Here is a 13,046-nt window from a genome sequence, read left to right as displayed (position 1 = left end):
GGGAGGCTGAAAATACATTTGGGGAGAAAGCAATGACAAACCATTTCCTTATCATGCCAAGAAAACTGCATGGCTGTGTCCATCAAAGTCACAAGGAGTGACATCAAGGTGACTTGATTTTTTTATTACTACAGAAGACTTTGAGAGTAGAACCAAGCACTCAGAAGGTGGTGGGTCTCCTTCGCTGGATATGTTCACATGGAGGTTAGATAGCCATCATTCAGGGAGGCTTTAATTTGGATTTCAGCGCTGAGCAGAGATGGGGGTTAATGGCCTCATGTCTCCTTCCAACTCTAGGACTGTATGATCCTAATCCAGCTTCTTGCTTTCCACAGTGGAGAATCACACGTTTTATGGAAATCCACAAGAGTAGGTCAAAGGGAATAAATTCCCCCTTATTATTACTCCAGGAATTGGTATTCAATAGCAACTGTTATTCTTAACTCCCTCTTCCATCAGAATCTCCCATTCCATTGTCATGAATCTGACATGGCTTTTATTTATTTATCAGTCATTCTTATATGGCCACCCAAGTGCATATATTTATATAAAGCATAATCAAATACAATGGCTACATCCATATGTCACCTAAGGAGTAACATGTTGCTTGTTCCCTCTTGCCGAAGAACAGTAGAAGTTCCTTCCATGATTTCTTTAGTCTAATAATGTGATCCAGGATCCCAGATTGCTTTTTTCCAAGCAAGCATGCATGCACAGGCAATATTAAAGTGCAATACAATTATTAAAATATAATAACAATAAACCAACATAATACCCTTTAAAGAGCAGGTAAATAAGACCAATTAGCAGCTCAGACATTTAAAATGTATGTTTTAATCACGTGGTTCTGAGGAATTAAATGATCTTAGCTTGCTGACAAAAAGGACATTAAGATCAATGTCTGACAAAGCACTTCCAGACTTGGGGTGTCACCACCAAATGCTTGCTCTGCTTAGAGTCATTAGATTGAAGTAGCATGGGTCACAGTAGACATGCATACATACATAATACAACTGTGAGCCAAACAAAATATGCGGAAAGGAAAGGAAAGGAAAGGAAAGGAAAGGAAAGGAAAGGAAAGGAAAGGAAAGGAAAGGAAAGGAAAGGAAAGGAAAGGAAAGGAAAGGAAAGGAAAGGAAAGGAAAGGAGGGAAAAAGAACATATATGTGCTTATTTTAACCAAACTTATAAGTTGCAAAATGCAGTTTTTTCTTGGTGGTTAGGTGATTAGGTATATCAGTGCAGAATTGTATAACAGGAACCTCTGCTCCCATTCCCAGTAGCCCTTGAACAAGGTGAAGAATGGCAGGAGTCCCTCTTCAGCAAGATCTGCAGCTCTAGGACTCACACACTGGCACTAATGCTGGGCCATTTTTATAGCCAGTTGCCGATGCAAAGCAGACATGATGCTGGGGAAAGTGGCTTCCCAGGGGAGAAGGGACAAGTGGGCTGAGGAGATGAAGGAGAGCAAAGAAAGAAGAGCCCTTTGAACATGGGGCTGTCCTAAATTGCAGAGGATTGTGATCAAAGCTGCAATGTGGCAGCTGTTTTAAAAACAACCCAAATCAATCTGGCAAGGTCATCGCAATGAAGCAAATGTTACATGGTATGTGCACTAATTAGAGTTTGGGCTTTTCCTTTTTTTTTTTTAAACAACAGTGGTTTTTCCTCCCCGCCCCCCCCCCAAAAGTCAGGTGATATAGAAAGGGAAGCAAGGAATAGCAGATTTGGGGGGAGGGAATAAAAGGGAATATCGGAGACAAGATAATCATGTTTGGTTCTGAATGGGACAAAGTATGATGGGAGAAGAAGACACTTCCACAGACAGGGGAGTGGAAAGGACGTGGGGACAAAATTCATTCCCTTTTGCCCATGTCACTCCCTAGGAAAGGGTCAAAGACCCATGCAGAACCCAAAATCATGATTCTAGATTGAATAGGGATAAGCAGGCTAAAGAGATCATGGAGGAAGTCAAGACTTTCTTCCCTAACTTGAAGTTTTAGGAGTTCTTGGAATTGTAGCTTGTTGTTAAGAAAGGCAACACTGCAGCGGTTCAGTCACAAACTCAGTCCTGCCTGGGATCACATAATACACTTATAAGCTAGCCATGCAAGTTTTAGTCTGACGTGTTATGCAAACTCAACCCACACACTTCTACAGTTCAGTGTATTGTATGTGTTACATGAACACAGCCAGTCCTCCTTCTCTTAAGAAAATGTTTGCCAAAAATGCCAGTCTTGCTGCCTAAAACTCCACGTTTCTGAAAATATTTGCAGTCTTCTTTTAACTTAATCCTCCCATTTGTCTATTTGCAACTACAGCAAATACCTAATAGATTATAATCATTATTCAACTCTGGCTCAGACTTTGCAAATGGATAGATAGGTTGATGGATAGTTTAATAACAGATCTGCCCCTTTGGCTAAATATCTGAAGTTATTTCACTCTGGGTTCTGTTTTAAACCCACAGTGCTTTTTAAAACATTGGTTCAAATCATTAAGTGCAGACTCAAATATATACTTGTGTCCCTCATCACAATCCTTTCTAGTCATGCAAGCTGTCTTTCCTGTTAACCCCACGGTGCAAGGGGCCTGGAGGAGAAAGGAATGTCAAGAATAGTAAACTCTCCTCCACCCTGTTCCTTTGTTATGATCAGCATTTTAAGCACAGGGATCTTTCAAAACCATCCAGTGTCTATCTTTACATCTGTATGCAGAAGAACATTGGGAAAAGGGGGGAGGAGTTGGGGCTGTTGGCCCCATCCCTGACCCCATGTGCTCAAGGGTCTTTCTCCCCTTTTTCATGACCTGGGTCTAAGGTTCTGCAAAACCTGAGGGGGTTCAGTGAGCCATTTTTCTAATTCTAGAGCTTTTTTCTAACACTAGTTCAGAGGATCCCGAATACCTATACCGTATCTATCAGCTAACAGGTTCCACAGACTGAAAAAAAAAGTTTTTAAAAGCCTGCCTTTTCAAAAAAAAAATCCAACCATTTTAAGCACAACGTTCAGCTGAAGGTGCTCAAGATGGAACTTCACTTAAAAACAAGGCATTACCTGCACAGTCCCAACAGCCCAGGACCCAACAGGAAGAAAAGGATGGGGAGGGAGAGGAAAGGAAAAGAATCTACAGAGCCATTCTGATGATGGAGTGCAATGGAAAAGAGATCCGGATGTGAAGACCTCCTATGGAGCTGCTCTTTGAGCGGACAGATGGAAATTGTGGTCACATGACATACTAAGCCAGGTCACAAGTGTGCATGTATTGCCCTTTTACTTGTGTCAACATAGATTACAAAGTCCAGTATCTTTAAACTCTAGATTGGCTCCTCTCGGGGCTTGGATGATGTCAGGGTCAAACCTTTGTTCAGGAGCTGGAGGAGATGAGGATGGATGTGGGCACAGGACTGTTGGCCCAGGCTTTTAGACTTCAGAGGTCATACAAATCCAGCCAGAATGTCACCATCTTCTTTGCTGCCACCAAATGGAGGCTGTCAGGTGAGCATGAAAGGTTTCATGAAGCCTCTGGGTCTTGTCCGCTTCTTTGCTCAGGCAGGAAGCAACCACTTAAGCAAACTTGCAAAAAATCAAGACCTCTTATGTTTGGTTTTCCTTCCCATCTTACTTGGCCCCCTCTCTCAGACGGTCTGGCCCTTATCCATCAGTCCTTTGTTTTTATAACTGTCAGATTTGCTATTGTGTTTCTCACTGACAGTTTGAGAATTCTCCCAAGATTAAATAGTTCTGCTTCCCAAATCCATCTGCCGTGTGGCCTATGCACATCACATTTTGGTAGAATACAGATCCCATGATCAAAGGTTACATGTGCCGGGTGGACATTTATTAAACCCTGTGGGGGTGGGACTCCAAATTGTGGAGTCGGGGTTAAACTGAGGGTTACAGTCGTAACTCTTTTGCTCCACATGGTCAGCTAGACATAGATTTCAATATTTGCACAATATTTGCACTACACTCATACCATCCTTGCAGTGTTCTTCCAAATGTGGTTGAACTACAACTCCCAGCAGCCACCACCATTGGCTTTGCAACTTCCAGGTAGACTTTCAGTGGGATGTGCATCAGATTGCTACTAGCCTGGCAAAAATTTGGCAGAAGTGAAATGAGGGGAGGGGGGTGGGATGAGAAAAGGCATCCATGGCCAAAATGCCCCCAAAGGCCACAAGCATAGATAATGGAAATTTATCATCTTAGAACAGCTGCAGGAATGCCATGACTACTAAGCCAGATGTCTAGGGATACTGAAAAATAACCAGACAAGAAACCACAAATATTGGGCTGGCTAGGCCAGGATGACAGTAGCATGAGGACACTCTATTAACAAGACATCCCATTGCCACAGGAAAATATTTTTTTCTGGAGGACTCAGACCACATTTGGCAGATAAGGTAAGCAAACCAGACAAAGAATGGAAGAGGATAAAGGAAAAAGACGAGAAAAGAAGCAGGGATTTTCAAGCAGCCTAACAATCAGAAAGGTATTTTAATACAGAGGCAGTGTGTCTCTTTTTCTAAGAGAACAACCTTTTCCTCAACCCACACGGGTAGAATCTCATCCCCAAACAGCTGATGAAGAAATTGGATCTCAAGCATTTTGCTGGTTGCTGTTTTATGAAGACTAGATGTGGAAAAAAGGAGAAACTCTCCATATAAACCAACCTCTGCTTCCCCCACCCCCTTCCCAGCTCCAATGGTGACTCAGTATGAAATAGACTTCATTTCAGAACTCAGGAATAGCCTTGCAGACATTACTTAGCTAATTGTTATAGACCATCTTGCACTGCCCACCACAGGAAAGGGTCTTATGTGTTTGGGTGCCCTGTAGACTGTTTATACACATGTTTAAATCAGTGCTTGGGTTCAATTACATATGCATGGTCTACTTAACTATGGTTTACCCACTTAACCAAATTTTCTGGGTACATGCGATACACTAAACTAAAATGTGTTTGAATAGTTTGTGTTCATTGTGTCATGTGAATATAGACTCAGGTCAAGTGAACAGAAGTTGAGTGCAATGCTTTTCAGTGAAATCTGTTTGAATATTCTATCATAAATCACCAAGGTAGAGCAGCTAGAGTTGCACTACATTGTCTGAACCCTAATATATGACACTGTTGTGTTGTCCTATTCACCATTATATGAGTATTTTAACTCTTTCTTTAAAACCCTGTGTGAATTCTCCAATATTTTAAAAATATTTTTAAGGGCATATTCATTAAAGCACCTTCTAATACAGTGGTGCTTAAAAGTTTGTGAATCCTTTTGAATTTTCAATATTTCTGCATAAATATGATCTAAAATGTGATCTGTTCTCCACACAAGTCCTAAAACAAGATAAAGAGAACTCAAGTAAACCAATGAGTCAAAAATGTAATACTTACTTACTTACTTATTGAGGAAAATGATCCAAAGCTACATATCTTATGTATGGCAAAAGTATGTGAATCTTTGTTTTCAGTACCTGGCGTGCCCCCCTTGGGAAGCAATAGCTGCAACTAAACATTTCTGATAACTGTTGATCACTCCTGCACATCAGCTTAGAGGAATTTTAGCCCATTCCTCCTTACCGAACAGCTTCAACTCAGGGAAGTTGGTGGGCTTCCTTGCATGAACTACCCGCTTCTGGTCTTTCCACAACATTTCTATAGGATGAAGGACAGGGCTTTAATTTAATTTTACATTAAGTTAAACATTCATTTTCTTCTGCTTTAACCATTCATTTTCTTCTGCTTTAACCATTCCTTGGCTCTATGACTTGTGTGTTTTGGGTCGTTGTCTTGCTGCATGACCCACTTTCTCTTGAGCTCACGGACATACGCCCTGACATTTTCCTGTAGAATTTGCTAGTACAATTCAGAATTCATAGTTCCATCAGTGATGGCAAGCCATCCTTAAGGCAGTATTCAGGGCAATAAAATTGTGAGTAATTAAACCATTACAAATAATCATAAAAAAATCAGTAGGACCAGCAGCACCACAAATGGTCATCAGGCTTCCCAATGAAGTGAGTTTTACCTTCTGTTTTTATTCTGCTGTTCTTCTAAGCAGTTTGGAGAAGCAAAGCTGGCCTGGCGATTAGATGGAGTGGGGCAGTTGCCTCAGGAAACAGATCCTGGAGATCAGAGAACCGCGATGCTGCCAGAACTATGTGCTACATGATTTCCAGGTGCAATCTCACCTTGCATGCTAACCTTAGATGCCCTGGATGGTCTACTTGGTTTCTTCACATTATGGGTGTGTCCATGGGCTTTTCACCCTCCATTTCAGGAAGAAGAACCTTTTAGGTAAACTTTTTTCTCAGTTTATCAATATAATAAGGGAGAGAGGGGGTGTGAGAGACAGGGCCTGCCTGGCCTGAAACCATTCAGCAAGCTTCATGACAAAGGAGCTGAACCTTTGTTGCTACCCTAATCTTCTATCCACAACACCACAGTGACTCTTGGGTGTTTATAGCCTCTCTAAAAACTGGGGAGGGCTGCTATCCAGTTCTGAAGCTTTATCAGATCCCTTCAGTCTACATGACTTTTTGAAAGGACTAACCAAATTCATGGAAGATAAGTTCAGGGCTAACTTTAGTTCTGAAGGGGCATTGGACCAAACGTCCTCACATGACTCCATCCTTTGTGGGATTCTTTTAAATTCCTTGGCAATAGTAACAAATGGCTAGTTCTAGGAGACATTGTTTACACTTTCCATAACAGTCTTGAGGTAGAGTTGCTCCCCAGGGCATCAAGGAAAATTAAAATGACACTTTCCAGATTGAGGAGCATTTTCAAACAGTCAGGAGAAGGGGGGAAGAGATTGGGCATACCCAATCATGTCATGATTGCTTGTCTGGATGAATCTTCTATGAGTGTTAAAGTTCATGGTATATCAGATATAATCATGGGTTACTGTGTAAAGCAAGAGGTATAGTCCACTGGCCACCTGCAGCCTGCCAGCATCACTTCTGCAGCCCCCAGAGTGAATGGAATCAAACCATTGGGCCCTTTAATTCCAATTTGAGGAGTTTAAGGAGGGCTGAAGACTATCTCAAGCCTAAAAACTCCTAAGTCCCCCCCATGTGACCTCACCCCACCTCTTATTAGAGTGAGGCACTCAACAGATCCTGCTAAGCCTCCTTCCAATGGAAACTGTGCATCCTGTTATGTATCAAGGAATGTTGTGTTGAAAAAGGCAGCGCCCGTCTTGACTACAAGAGTGTCTACCTTTGCCATGAACTTGCCTGGACCCTTTCCAGGCATTCCAGGAGTTAGCTATTATTAAGAGGAATTCCAGATTCTACAGTCTGATCCCATGGAGCAAAGCAATGCTTGGGCTCTTTAGGGAATCACTCTCGCTCTACTTTTCTTCTCTTTTGCATTGCTGAGATTTTTCCCAAAGCAAATGTAGTTCTCAGACTAACGTTACAGAAATCAAACAAACTGGTGCCCCAAAGGGTGTGGGAGGTTTTGTTTTCTTTTGCTGAGGCCCTGAAAAGCACCACCAGTAGATATCAGGGAAACAATGAGATTTTTTTTCCATTGCTTAAGAAATTTGGTCTGGCATTTTGGAAAACATGACTTCCATCCAATTGCTTATACTTTTTCTTGGATATTTCTGTTCCCTGGGAATGCCAGAACCCTTGCAGAACCCTGTTTTCAACCTTGGCAACTTTCAGATATGTGGACTTCAATTCCCAGAATTCCCCAGCCAGAAAAACACTGTTCTAAACATTATTGGGACATATAACACATGACTCTGTATAGCGTCAATTATCAGGGCATTTGTTTTTCCCGAGTTTCCATTATGGGCTGAAAGCAAGCAGATCCCTTAGAGCAGGGTTCCTCAACCTCAGCAACTTTCAGATGGGTGGACTTTAACTCCCAGAATTGGCTGGCTGGGGAATTCTGGGAGTTGAAGTCGATCCATCTTAAAGTTGCTGAGGTTGAGGAACCCTGCCTTAGAGCATTAAGAGAATGAGCTTCCCTTCCACATCCACATTAATGTCAGTTAATGCTGCACCTTCAAGGACCCAAGTCTTCCTTTTCTGCTGACCCTTCTCCCCCACCCAAAAGGCCTTGTTTGTTTTTTAAAAACTGGAGGAATGATTGGTCCGCTAGTTTTTGGAGACCTCTTTGTTGAAGCCCCTTGCATTTTTTTGCCTGCCTAATTTCTTGTAATTATAGCAAGAAATGGCTGCATAGAAATGTACACAAATGCTCTTCAGACCAGGTTTCCTAAGGCTGATGGTCCTCCAGATGGATTATATTTCTGGAATTTCTTCTCAAGCCACGATCTAGTGACAGATTTTCTATGCACAAAGCCTGCACAGCCATGCCATTCTCCACTCTCTCTGTGATCTCCATGTTCCTGCCAAGGTTAGCCATAGTTTACCAGTTTGTCCTGCCAGTGCAGTTTAGAAATGTTAGTAGGAACAAGGAAATCTGGGGCTTGTAATTTCTTTGGGCAGTTCACCTACAACAGGGATGGAGCACTTGCGACTACCCAGGTATTACAACTCCCTCCCATCAGCTTGAAGCTGCTTGAAATTATTGTTTAGCACCATCTGGAGGGCACAATGCTCTTTCCCAGAAGCATTATCAGGGGGGTAAAAAAATGTCAAGAGGGTGGCTGAAAGCATGTGACTGAACCCCCCCCCCTTTTTTTTTTACATGCGCAGCATACTTTAAAAAGGGGTGAGCTTCTACTTCATGGTCTGGCTGCCATTTTGAATTTTTTCACAGCCCCCCAGCAAACAGTCCTGCTCCTTCCTCCACCTACAAAAACTGAGGTGTCTTCATAAAGTACTGTGAATTTGCTATGAGGATTTATACTGGCAGCTCTCATTCCAGTAAATCCCTCAATTTTTCCTTAGGAAATGCAGTTGCATAAACATCCTCAAGCGTGATTTACCATTTAGCCTTTTTTCTTTCTTTCTGATACAGAAATGGTCTTGAAGCTCACACAGAAACATCTAGATTTCAGGGTAGAGTAGCATATCATTTCCTACCATCATCACCAACACACACACACACACACACACACACACGTTTATTTATTTATCACATTTACATCCACTGCAAACATAAGCAGACTCTTGGTGACTCACAACATATGACAAAACAACAAATAACTATTACAAAACAACCGCTCTGGGCTTCATCCCCCTGACCTCCTCGAAATGGGGCACAACCAGTTGGGGTCTACAACATCTGAGGGAGACCAGAATATATCGATCATTTAATTACAGCCTCTTGAAAGAGTTATGGATCCTAAGTCACATGGATCCTAAGACTAGCAGGAGGCACCATGGGGTCAGTTTCATCCTATTGGGACTCATCAGAGATGAGAAACCAAATGTTATTCTATGGGGATCCAACCCTCTACCAAGAATTGACTTCCCAAACCAATACACTTTAGATGACCATGTACAGTGCATTAGGTCTGGGAGCTAAGCAGGCCTTGGTGCTCGATGTTTGCAGGAAGTGATATATAGAAGCCCACCGAATGGTATATGCCAGTGTTTCTCAACCTTGGCAACCTGAAGATGTGTGGACTTCAACTCCCAGAATTCCCCAGCCAGTATGGGAATTCAATTCAATTCTGGGAGTTGAAGTCCACACATCTTCAAGTTGCCAAGGTTGAAAAACATTGGTAGATGCAGTCTACCTCCCATTAAGCTCTCAGAGCAGAGAACATAGCCAGACTGTTACAGTGCGCTGTTGAGGGGCCATTATCCAAGAAGGGGACTTAGAAGACAGGATAGAACAGAGAGCCATGACATGCAGTCAGCAGCAGGAGTGTTTTTTATGTATGTCAGGTAGGATTGGGCAGAACCTGGATAACATAAAACTTGTCCTCCAAAAGATCATTTGATTTGTCATGACATCCATGTTGTCCGGGGATGATGGGAGCTGTAATCCTGCATCCCCTTTTACCAATTGTACCTCTCATCCTCCCATCCTGAATAGCTGTAATGATCTGGAACCTTTATTCGTGGATTCTATAGTGATAAGTACATACCTTCTATCCTTGTTCCGAGATACAATCATTTATTGGCTGTTCTTGACAGGAAGCCAGGATCTCCCTCCCTCCCCCCAGCTAGCCTTTGGCTGCATACTGTAAGGCCTTCCCAACACCCCAAAATGCCCCCCTTGTCATATGTGGAGGCTCAGAGACCCGCTTCTTGGCAGTTCAGCAATGCACAGCCTTCAACTATCGCCAGGAAAATGCCTCTCTTCCAGCCCTGACTCCCAGTCCATGCCTAATTATGCTCTTGCATTTATGCCTTTCCTTTGCCTTATTCTGAACAATAAGAAACATTTCCTAAAGCCATATTGCGCGATGGGGCCATGGCAATACCGGCTGCAGCTAACCCATGCCATACACCAGTCCTGCTGGAATAACCTGAAGACGTTTTATCCAGAAAGGAACAGTCTTAAGTTCTGCATTGTGAAGGGGGACTTGATAAAGAACACTCATCTGCGGTGTTTATTTATTGTCCTTGCTGTTGACCAACCTGTTTCTGAACGCTGTGAAGTGTTGATTGCTGCATCTCTTTGTACCGAGTAATCAAGGAGTGAGAAAAGGGGCAGGCGTGGGGGATTTTGAAGACTGCAAACAGTAATTAGCATGCAGATTTGGAGACAGAAGCACATCTGTGTGTTTTGGTTGCCTCGGTGTTTGTTTAGCTGATTCATCTGTGGCTAAACTAGAGCTTCACTTAGCCCAGCAATTAGCACCATAAATATAAATTTGGGATGATGCTAATTATCACATGCAATGGTTTTTCTCTTTTTTCTCCTTCAATGGCAGTGACACTCAAGTGCACCCATGAGGGTTTCAGCCAGTGGAGCCCCAGAGGTGGCTTTCTGAAGGAACTTTTCCTCCAAAAAGAATCTGAAAGCGAAATTCCCCTTTTAATTAAAAGGCAGAGGCAAGCTTTTCTAAATGAATAAGTACAAAAAAATGTGCTCCGCAGTAAGCGGCCATCCCTAATGCATACATTACTTTAAAATGCAGTGCAATTAATTGGGCTTTCACCAAGGCATAGCCACAAAGGTGTCAGTGTTCTGATAATTGTCTCTCTTTTGTGGAAAGTCTTGAGAGGGGAAGAATGAATTAAACAGGCAATGTGGCAGGAGCTAAAGGCAAATTGTTTGGAAGAAAGGCGTCAGAGTCCTCCAAACTCCCCTTTTACTCATCCCAGTTGTATGTAGTCCAGCCACCTTTAGTACTGGATTATAACCCAAGTCGAGCAAGGAAAGCAAACAGCATCTGTCTATGGATTGGGGCAGATTTTTTAAAAAAGGAAATAAATGCATAAAAGATATTCTGAAGATGGTCTTCACATATTATCCCAACCAAATACTCAACCAACAACCAGCAAGAGACTGAAAACATGTTCTCTTTTCCTTCCCTGACCAGCTCCAATAGGGTGCTGAGGGCATGCAATAGAATGGCATAAACATGTGGAAGGACTTGGGCCAAGTTTGATACTGTAAATCTAGAAATTCAGATTCTGCTGTTCTAACTCCCAAAGGGAGGTGGCCCAGACAGGCACACACAACAATCAAATACTAATGAGAGGGGGGAAAGCAATCCACCTTATCAGAAATGTAATCACTCAATCCGTCATCAAATACACTAGCAGGATTGAGCCAAGACAAATGCAAGCTAGACAAACTTCAGTGTTCACTGCAACCCATTGCTCTGCCTACAATAAAGTGACTATATATTTTTTAAATCTATTAAAATGATTCAAATATTTTAGGTGGAATAGTTATGCTTATTTTTAATGACAGCAACTCTGATGACTGGCAGGGATGATGGGAGATATAATCCAACACATCTGGTGGTATCAAACTGGAAGACTATTCTATAGGCAAATTTAATCTAATATACTTCTAACATACTTTATTTAGAAGTAAACTGGTATGACTGATTTAAAATTTTACTAATCCAATTACAGCTGATAACCTCAATTATGACATGATGTTTATACCCATTGCTGCCCAAACAGATTCATTCATTTATGCTGCATGATAGCAAATAATTCAGAAACCATTGAAAATTCAAAGCTTATGAAATACCACAATGAGCAGACAACTGTAATTTTCTGGAACAAGGGAAAAGGCCCTTTTTTATCAACCCAACCAACCATTTCATAGAAATTATTTTGAATGTTTGATTCCTGGGAATTTGCAATTGCTTGTTAATATATCATAGGTGAATCTGAACAATGCATTTGCCCATCCCTAATGGTCATGCTGAATTCCAGTAAAGTCTTTAAAATGAGTGCCTCAAAGAGTGTGTTCTAAATTTTACACAGATGTGACAGATGTTATTCTGAACTCACATCCATACATCTCCTCCCTCCCCTTCTTGCTTACAAGTGAGCACATACTTAGATTATTCTTTGCCCATGACAGGATGCACAAGCTTTCCTATTATAATGACAGCAGCCTGTGAGGATTCCAAGGCAGTATTCCAGCTAGGCATTAACTCAAGCTAAATCAGCGTTTCTTCAGCAAAAATGCTGAAACGTGTGCCCTCCGAAAGAGATTGGTTGGTATTTACCATTACTCTAGGAGTCCTGAGAATAACAGTCCAAGTCTTCTCATTCCCTGTTTCTTCATAAAGCAATGCTGGCTATCTATGGGGTCACTAGGAGTTGAAGGCAACTTAATGGCACATAATCAATCAGTCAATATCAGTTGTGCCAATGTAGGCAAATACTTTTACAGTAAAAGCAGTTCAGCAATTTGACCAAGGGAGATGGTGAGCTCCATCTTCCCTGAAAGGGGGAGCAGAGACTAGATAAAGGCAGGATATAAATATAAAAAAACACAAAGGCACACACACACATAGATGTATCCAAAGGGATAATATAGGAAATACTGAATACTGAAGAGAAGGAAGAAAAGATTTCTATTCCAGACCTTGCGTTCCCCAAGGCAAACCCACCTCTCAGTGGATGCTGAAATCCTCCTATATCACCTCCTAAACTGTTGAGAGTTCCAGGAAGATGGTTCTGAGGCTGTTT

This window comes from Python bivittatus, unplaced genomic scaffold, assembly GCF_059951505.1.
Source record: "Python bivittatus isolate LINGU-HERP-01145 unplaced genomic scaffold, Pbiv_v1 ctg000580_np1212, whole genome shotgun sequence".
Classification (NCBI taxonomy): domain Eukaryota; kingdom Metazoa; phylum Chordata; class Lepidosauria; order Squamata; family Pythonidae; genus Python; species Python bivittatus.
The sequence above is the reverse complement of the archived record's forward strand: the minus strand, read 5'-3'. Positions refer to the sequence as shown.